This window comes from Helianthus annuus, chromosome 1 (genome assembly GCF_002127325.2).
Source record: "Helianthus annuus cultivar XRQ/B chromosome 1, HanXRQr2.0-SUNRISE, whole genome shotgun sequence".
Lineage (NCBI taxonomy): Eukaryota > Viridiplantae > Streptophyta > Magnoliopsida > Asterales > Asteraceae > Helianthus > Helianthus annuus.
In genome coordinates, this window is record NC_035433.2 from 90,325,141 (window position 1) to 90,335,427 (window position 10,287).

The 10,287-nt window shown below is 35.5% G+C and overlaps 1 long non-coding RNA gene across 8 annotated transcripts; it reads left to right on the top strand.

Annotated features, from left to right (window-relative positions):
• Positions 1–2,366: 2,366 nt before the first annotated feature.
• Positions 2,367–6,922, top strand: LOC110871811. Of its 8 annotated transcripts, none has more exons than XR_002553954.2 (8): positions 2,367–2,828; positions 3,079–3,273; positions 3,453–3,549; positions 3,911–4,065; positions 4,683–4,733; positions 4,810–4,947; positions 6,102–6,117; positions 6,678–6,922. It is a non-coding gene; the product is annotated as an uncharacterized LOC110871811 (long non-coding RNA). The 8 variants fall into 8 exon arrangements; XR_004859743.1 differs by having other exon boundaries at positions 3,189–3,273; positions 3,376–3,549; XR_004859739.1 differs by having other exon boundaries at positions 2,368–2,828; positions 3,115–3,273.
• The last annotated feature ends 3,365 nt before the right edge of the window (positions 6,923–10,287 follow it).

Below are 10,287 nucleotides of genomic sequence, written 5' to 3' on the forward strand. Positions count from 1 at the left end.
TTTATGCATCCTTTTGACCCCAAACCTTTTTCTACTGATTTTATTTGTTAAATAAATTATTTTGAGCATTCTGGAAATATAAAAATCTCAGCTTTCTTTTGAAAACCCGGAAACGGCTCTAAATCGCCTTTCTAAGCGTTTTTAACGCATAGTATGCGTTATACCCATATTAAACATATAAGGATTATACCTACTGATGTATTTAGCATATTTTTATAAAATAACAGTAAGTATAAGTTTTTGAACTCAGATTTTCAGTTTTGACATTTTTAGCCCTTGTGAAATTACTAAAATACCCCTACGGTGCATAGTTTGATTTTAAATGATAAGTTTTGTATATGGGTCATACCCTACTGTTATAATATGTCAAATTAAGTATATTTACTGTATAAATCAGACCTGTAACTCAGATTTCCAATTTAACTCGTTTATAATCTTTTAAATGACCAAAATGCCCTTATAAGGCATAAATTGAGTTTAAATTTATTCGGGGCATAATAGAACATAACTTGCTGATATTATATCATATTTAAAGCATATTATCTCAGGGAACTTGCATATGACTCTTTTGGTTACCCGTAACGCTCTTTTAGCGTTCGGTTCGGTTTATGTAACTAGTTTGCATAAATTGACCGAAACGGGTCAAACGTTATCATTTTTGTCTCAAAATACAGAATGTATTTAGTATACCCATATTATACAAGTATTCAAACTTGTCGGGTCTAAATCACATTCTATCCGGTCTTCGCTTAATCGTGCGCTTGAACCGTATCGTCCTTAAAACTAACCGGTCAAGCTTAGGCTTAAATAAAAGACCCGTTAGGAATCTAATAGGTTATTATAAACCTTTGTTCCAGAATAGGAGGCCCAGTAAAAGCTACCCTCACTTGCCAATTGTGATTCATACTTACTCAGGTAAATACTTTTAACTTATTTTCCCTATACGGGCTTGGGTTACGGTATATAGAATACCGCTTGATCGAGCGTACAAATCTTGCACCCTTGGGTGTTCAATTGAATAATTTGATCGGCTCGTTTAAACAGTCTTGTTTTACTTAAAGCCTTTGGGGGGTTAATGACCATGTCCCGGATATCCTTGGCATCATCTTACGAGATGGCCACGACCAGAGCACGAGGTGTAGGCGTACACCTGTCAGTGAATAACTCTTTAATGTGGTGTGTCTATTGATCTTTAACCCGGACAAGATCCGGGCTACTGAACGCACAAGTAACATGTAATTCGTTCACAAGATTATATTGCATAATTATCCCAAGTTATAAAAATATTTTATGCCATGTGCATTTAAATCAATTTTCAATCATTTTCAAAATGAGTCAGTTAATTTGTATTTACCAGTGTAAACTGACGTATTTTCCCAAAAGGTTAAGTGCAGGTACTACACGTACTAGGCTGGCTGTCTCCTAGAGCGTCCACAATAGTCTCGCAAGCTCGGACGACAATAAAACTGTTGAACAATTATCTTATTTTATTTGATCCGCCTGTGGATCCGTTTCAACTACTCGTGATATTTAATATTACATTTTATTTAAAGTTGAAATGAATCTATTTCTGCTTCCACTGTGCATTATTATATTGTGTTGTTTGTCTATAATGATGCCAACTACGTCACCATACCCCCACCGGGCCCACCGGTGACACGTGGAAATTCGGGGTGTGACATTAATGCTACCCGCGCGTAGCGGGGTGTTAATTATTATGTAGGTTTGTAAAGCCAATTTAATAACATTTTAACCTTATTAAATCAAAGCAAAATATAATACACATAATATTGTTAACATTCTAAAATTACACATACTATTGACATTCTAAACTTTGATATTATTTTTTGACATATATCTAACAAAATGCTTAAAACAAAGCCTCGCAAATACAAAAAAATGAATGTCCAAATATGAAGTTTTGGCAGATTACTAAATAATTAATCTTTATTTAGAAGAAAAAAACATTAAAAGGAATGATAACATGAATAGTGAAGGGTTTGCAGAAATATGTGTAGCCAAGGACCTCATTATCCCAAAACTGATATAAAGAAATCTTATAAATTGGAAAATATATTAGGATTGTATGCGTGTAACTAAGAACATCATGGTTTCTAAAATGAAGTGAAGAAATGCTACAAATAGGAAAACATGCATATTTAATCGTTGAATTTGCTAGAAACACCAATATTAAAAAAAGTAACTTTCATTCCTCATTCAAAATCTCTTTAAACCCGTTACATCTTTCCACATAATACCTTTAAATGTGTATATCTATCTACTATACTAAAAGAATACATCTTAGTCACATGGCATATTTTTAGCCAATCATTTTATTGATGTGGACACCCTCTTAATCAAGATAATTCATTCTAGGCGCCAAACTCTTTTCCTCCATTCTCCTTTTATCACATTCGTTCCTTCTCTCACACGCTCTTTTCTAACCCTAATTTATGATCTGTATCATCATGTCTCATACTTCTCATCTTCTTCTTGAATTCTCACCCAAATCTAACACTAATTTTTGTATTGCTTTTCTATTCGTGTTTCCTAATCCCTAGAGGCTGGAAACAAACCCTAGAACTCTTCCGGTTGCATCGCAAGCAAGAATGATGGCTTTTTAAGTCCACCATCATTATAGAGAGCCTATTCCATTTAACACACCAGACGAAGACGGACAGTTCCTCTCTCTCTCTCTCTCTCACGGTGCTTTTGCGGCGGCGTCGCCGCCTCGACGGCAACTAGGATTTCTACAGGGTTTAGATTGGCAGGGATATTATGATTCCGACGAACCACCGTTGGTTGGTCGAAAAGTTCTGAAGAGAAAGGTTTTTTTTTGTTTTGTTTCTTTTTATTGAATTTGTATGAATATGTGTTTTTTTCTTCGAATAGGTAGGCCTTTCAATCCTACTCCCATTTTTTTTTTTTTGTAATTTGCCACATGATTGATTGTCTAATATTACATTAGCTAAATGTAATAACTTTTTAGGGTTTCTGAGTGAAGTGATTGATTGTTTCAGTAAAGTGATTGTTTTGGTAGTTTTTTTAATTGATTTTGGTAATGTTGCGATCCGATAGGTGTTTTATTGTTTCTTGAATGGTACAAGAATGCAGAATTTGATTGAAGTTCACAACAAACTCGAGTTTTCATTTGAAACACTATACCTGACAATCGATATAGTTGGCAGAATCTTGGCTTCAGCGGACAAGTTGTAGCAGCGTCTCCTAAGTGACAGAGAAAACCATTGAGGTTTCACATGTAATGCGATCCAGGTATGTATTCGATGGTTGGTTTCCGTTCTTACTCTTTTACGATTGAATATTAGTTTGTGTAGGTTGACAGTGATTCATTTTGTGGTGTGATTTGTTTTATAGCCGTCTTTACCTAGCAAAGCTGTGTATGATTACGAGGGGTGTGGCGTCATTGTGAGTTTAAATTTCTTCGTTTGCAGGGTTACTCTCATCAGTATTCTTGAAGTTGGATGACGCTTTGAGAAAAGAATTTTGCCCAGAAAAAGTTGCCATACACATCTCAAATTCAAATAACCAGTAATATTAAAAGTTAACTCCTTTTTTTTACTATTTTCTTTTATACCAAGGGCTACTCTTGATTAATTTATGCATTAGGAACTTTTTTTTGTCGTTCTGGTTAATATAATCCTACAAGTTGCAAATTAGGCGGGCTGCGTACTGGGTCAAAACAGATTGGGAAATGACTTTTGCTGTTTTAGATTTAGTTAAGCAATCGCTTTGTTCATACTTTAAGAATATATTATCTTTTTCCACTTTGAAAATAAAAATAGTAAAGGAGTGAAAGTTGATCTAAATGTTAATTAGAGAAAGCTTGAATTGCTCAATTTTAATAAACTGATAAATTTATTTTGGTTTTTATTTGAACCTATAACAATAGAGTTTGAAGAACAATGGACTAATTGCAAAGTAGATGGATGGAAGGATAAGGCTCAAGAAAATGAATATGTTCGTGAGCAAAATACACCAGTTGATCTAGACGATTATGGCAGAGTTGATGAATTGGTTGAACCTGGTACTAAATATCTAAATGAGGTTCACTCCTGTACTCCTTTTACTTTCATATGTCATGCTCTTTGCTATTTTAGATAATATATATGGTATATATGTTTGTGTGCAAGCATATGAACAACGTTAAAATTGAAATGTCATCTTGACCACATTCTTAGATATCCTTATGGAAGCTTTTTTTTTATTTTTCTCTATTATAATTCTTTTGATTTTGGCGGGTTGGGTTGAGTAACGGGTCAAAATGGGTTCGTATCATAATAGGCTAACTAATAATTGTTTCAATTTGGTTTGGGTAAAAAGGTTCGGGTCAAAATGGGTCTGGTTGTTCGGTTCTAAACAGGTTGGTTAAAAAATGACCATATTTAATAACCACAAACTGTGAGAAACTTAACCACAAATTTTCAAAAAAGTCTATTCAACGCTATAAAATAAATAAAAACAAATTTAAAACCGGATCTTTTTGTTTTAAATTCGAAATACCAGTTATAGGGTCTAAAGATATAGTACATTGAAATAAAGGAAAATTAGATGTATGACTGCTTTTCTTGATAAGTTTTTCCGTTGTTTTTTTAATATTTATGTTATCATATTATTTATACAGTTCAACGAACTAATGTTGTTAATATTTACGTCTCCGACAGGACTCTCGGATACAACCACAAAGATTTCAGAACATATGGTGGGAGACATTGGTGAGGAAAGTTTAAGTACTAAGTTAACGAAGGTACCCTTGACAAGCTTGCATGTGTTAAATTTTGGCTTTTATAGTCTCTTGTAGATTCAGAAGCTGAGCAGGAAAAAAAGCCAGAAACTCATGCAGAGCATTCCGGAATTGCCTTCCCAAGTAGACGCAGAATTGTATTATCACTTGCACAACTCAATGAGGCAACAACAACTTTAGTCGTGGTTTGTTTATAACTCTACCTACAATTTCGTCATAGCTTTTATCTTTCTTAACACCCGATACCAAGATTCCAGCAATTAGACTGTTAGGAGGGTTAGAGTAAGGATGAGCTCGGTACCAACCGGTACCGAAAATCCCAAAAAATATACTGAATATATCCAGTGTGGTTCGATACCAAATGCTAAATGTTGGTACCGAGTCGGTACCAATTCATGAAATTCAGTATTGATATCGGCTCCGAACCGGTACCCGGTATCATTTGCTCATCCCTACCCGCCAGTTGACATTACCACCACCAACTCCAACGGTTGAGTTGGTGGTAGTACTGTCAAGGGGCGGGCCTTGAGTTTAGACACCAATAACTACTAATGGGGAAATGAGGTTGTGACCCATAAGACACGTATTTTGGATCAAGTTTACAATGCATTCAACAATGAGTTGGACTAATTATGCTTTTATTTAATTTCTCAATTTTGATATTTTGATTTTTAACTTTTCTCTACTTTTAATTACAGACTGAATAAATTTCATTTAAGAATGAATTTAGAAAACAAGTTGTATTTTGTTACTGGTGTAGCAGTGAGTCACCTGCTCAACATGTAAAAAAACATAGTAAAATATTGGAGGAAAATGGCTATTTTTAAATGATTGGGGCAAAATTATTAAAACGACCAAACCAAAAGTAGCAAAATGGAAGTTTACCTATAAAAAAATAAAAATAAGTAGATTACAACTAAAATTTACATGAATTTGAGTTAATTTAATAGTTTTATTTTATTTCTGTTGAATTATTAGTTATTATACCAATTTTTAGATTTGACATATAGGTGACGTTGTTAGGCGGGATGGGTAACGGGTCAACACATATTTGGGTCCAAAAGGTAATCTTTGATACAAATTGAGTTGGGCTGACTCAAAACGTTGTCCGTCAAGGATCTTTAATAGATAGACAGTTTTGATTAAATGATTAAGTTTGTATTCTATAAAACTACACCTTAGTATGTTATGACCCGTTTCGTTTTCAATTAAACTCTGACTTTTTACCATTTACCTGATAAGGATAAAGAGTCGAATGTCGATATCCCAAATTTCCGATTTCTTATATCATTTGATTATACTTATTATTCTGAAATTTATGTCAATCAACCATATGCAGATTTTGAGAGACTTAGGTAGCGTTTGGTATGAAGGAATGGAAGGTGGAATGGAATAGATCATTCTGATGGAATGAAAAGAAACATGTTTGGTTATAATGTAGTAATGGAATGAAGCATTCCAAAGGAATGTAACTCCTTCCAAATATAATAATTTTCATTCCTTTGTATGTATGTGTTTTTTTTCCATTCCTTCAAGGAATGGAAAGAAATATGTTCTTCTTCTTATAATACTTTTATTTGTATTTATATTTATATTTATATTTATTAATATTCATACTAATATTAATATTATCAAAAATCTATTATTATTTTTTTATCATTAATATATTATTATTATTATTATTATTATTATTGAGGCAATTATATTTTTGTCGTTTTTAATACAATTGTGTTTCGTTATTTCATCTTTGTTTGTTTATCAAATTGTACAAAGTAATGATTCATTCTATTCACCTATGAGTAACCAAACATCACAATGGAATGGAATGATTCATTTCATTCCGTTGTCCATTCCATTACCTCGTCCATTCCATTCTCTCATCTATTCCATTACCCCATACCAAACAGACCCTTAGGGGTTAGAACAATGAAGTTGATGACAAACAACCCTGCTAAGTATAGTGGGCTCAAGGCTTGATTGACTCACATTCTTTACTTACCCTCATCAGCTTTTTTTAACTGATATTTATATAATACTTTTTATTGGATGGCATATGATGTTTATGACCATTTTGGTGATAATTTTGATACAATAATGGATGTTATAACATAAATATTCAACGAGAAACAAAAAATAATTGAGGTAAGTTTACAAAACTCATTTCGGCCATTGCTTCAACACATGTCTTTTATTTGACTATTTATATTTTGCATTGTATATATATTTTTTAAACTGACATGATATGATAAGAAATGTTATATGTTAATTATAAAGCACTAAGAGATTCCTTGACTGGAATTTGTTCCGTATTAGTTCTGTTTGTTATTGTACTAGCACTTGCGATAGCAAATCGAGACGAAACAAAAAAAATAATAAGTAGTGATATGTCAAAAAGTAGGAATGAGCATTTGGTACCGGTACTGAACCGGTATATTCGGTACCGATACCAATTTTCCCCATTTTTTGGTACTGATACTTTTGGTACCGGTTCGGTACAGAATGGGTATCACGCTTATCCCTATCCAAAGATATTGATATGTGTTGACATTGTTAAATAATGTAATTTACTTTGAGACCAATCGTGTAACACAGGGGTACTTGAAACAACCCGTCTTCTCTCATGTTGTATGTTGCTTAATAAAGGGCAAAAACACGAGATGGAGTCAAACTACTAATACCTGACAACAACGGCAAACATGCAGATAAAACAGCTAATGTGGTTTATAAGGAGATTTTCAACAAATTGTGATCGTTGCATATTCATGTATTTCAAGTTGTCGTTGTTTTAACGTGTACAATGAAGAAATTTTCTTTTACCAACCCGCGAAGCTCGCGGGTTCTTAAACTAGTTATATACTAATTAATTAATATAAAATAGAGAAAAATGCCCGGATAGTCCCTGTGGTTTCGCCTTTTTTCACCTATAGTCCCCAACTTTCTAAAACTACCTGAATAGTCCCCAAGTTTTCATTTTTTGTTCCCGGATAGTCCCTGGGTCTAACTTCAGTTACTTTTCTCTGTTAAAATGATATGAAATGACAAAAATACTCTTTCCTTAAAAGACCAAACCATAGGGACTATCCGGGCATCTTCTTCATTTTTATTTATAAAACCCCACCACCACACTTCATTTTCAACCTCCACCCACCATCACCCTCCTCCACCCTCCACCATCACCGCCACAATTACCTGGACAATTAGCTGGGTTATTCCTCACGACGTCATATCACAGTCACCATACATACTCATTCGCGTCAACATTCCGTTAACAGTCCTCCCAATTCCACCGTGCACACCACACCGGATCGTTAAAACCGGTTCTACAATAACAATTCTCCTAAACAACCCGGTTCACGGATCAATCAACTATGGGCTGTACAAAATCAAAGATCGAAGAAGAAGAAATCGTAAACCGGGTTCACAGATCAATTAACTATGGGTTGTACACCGGCAATCGTTAAAACCGGTTCTACACAATCAACGATTAAAAACGAAGAAATCGTAAACCCAGTTCACAGATCAATCAACTATGGGCTGTACACCGGCAATCGTTAAAACCGGTTCTAAAATAACAATCGCCACCGCAACCATCGTCGCCGCTGTACGAAACTCCGCCACCTCCTCCGCCTCCTCCGCTCCAACACCGCCACACTCTCACACACAGCGTTCATACTTTGGAGCTCCCAACCCTACCACCGTAGCCGGCAGAGATGATTCTGTGGCTGGCACGTTGCTGTTGCTGCTGCCATCACATCACCTGAGCAAAACCACAAGAGAATTCCACGCATCGGAGCCGTCACAGCGCTGCTATTGTTCGACGAAGATTTGGGATTTGGGGGTTTTGTATTGATTTGGGGTTAAAGGATTTGGTTTGGCGGTGATGGTGGAGGGTTTGGGGGGTTTTGTATTTGATGGTGGAGGGTTTGGGGGTTTTGTATTTGATTTGGGGGTTTTGTTCGACGAAGAGTGACTGTGGCGGTGATGGTGGAGGGTGGAGGAGGGTGATGGTGGGTGGAGGTTGAAGATGAAGTGTGGTGGTGGGGTTTTATAAATAAAAATGAAGAAGATACCCAGATAGTCCCTATGGTTTGGTCTTTTAAGGAAAGGGTATTTTTGTCATTTCACATCATTTTAACAGAGAAAAGTAACTGAAGTTAGACCCAGGGACTATCCGGGAACAAAAAATGAAAACTTGGGGACTATTCAGGTAGTTTTAGAAAGTTGGGGACTATAGGTGAAAAAAGGCGAAACCACAGGGACTATCCGGGCATTTTTCTCTATAAAATAAGACTATCAACATATTTACGATATATCTTGAAATGTATTAATTATTTAAACGTTGAACATCTTCATCTAGTGGCGAAGCTTGAGATTTTCGACCGGGGGTCGAAAACGTATATACCTAAAAAAATTATAAAATCAGCGGTCGAAAACGTATATAACTAAAAGAAATTCTATGCGCATTTAAGCCGTCGGTGACCGTCATCACAATATTCAGATCATTCCTTTGTATTTTGCCTTCTTCTTCATTCCTTTGTATCAGATTGATTCATACTTTTGTATATTTGATTTTTTTGACAAATTATCTAAACCATCTGATTAATCCCTACAACATGTTTAACTTTGAATGACATACGAACATTTTAATTCATTTGAACCAGATTTGTGATCACAGGAGTAAATGTCGTATTACACGGTGTGGTTGTCGCTGAGTTACCGAATAGAAATCGGTCAGAACGGCAACGTTTGACAAAACAAAACAAAACCAATACGAATCGCCGGAGTCGAATGAAGAGGCGGCGGTTAGGAATCGCAAGAGACGAAGGGCAGGCGGTTACGACTTGCCGGAGAAGAAGGGGTGGCGAGTCAATAGAACGGGAAACATTGATGTATTGTAAAATACATCCTTTATTCGTGTATAGTTTGTATAAATTATCGTTATTTATAGTTTAGTTTTATTTAGAACTACGTGCTATTGATCATATTCGCGTTTTCCAGGTCTTGATGCTAAAAGTTGATGAAAATTGAGTGGAAACGAGCTATGTTGCTGAAACGTTAAGTCTTGGAACAAGTAAAAAAGAGTTAGAATAATTTCTGGATTTTTGGGGATGTTGAAGCTTGTGAAAATTCGTAACTTTCTGTGAAAATGGGGCCTAGGTGCTACACCTCCCCCTCAAGCAAGGAGCTACATGCAACACCTAGACCCTTGGGAAGGATTTGCTGAGTTTTGGGGCTAGGTGTAGCATGGAGGATATGCTGAAGACCCCGTCGCGTGACACCTATGGGTAATTTCCGGAAAAAGTTGATTTTTGTTGTTGGATCTTCATTCCAAACATATATATACTTCATAAACTTCTAAAAAAACCCTAGTGACGAACCAAGAAACCCTAGGGACGAATTTCGGAGCAGATTTTGAGCTTTTCGGAGTATTTTAGCGAACGGGAATCATCCGGTTGAAGCTTGGATCGTGAGAGTGAAGATCTTTCGGGTTTTATCTCCCGGTGTTCCTTATTTTCGCGTTTTCA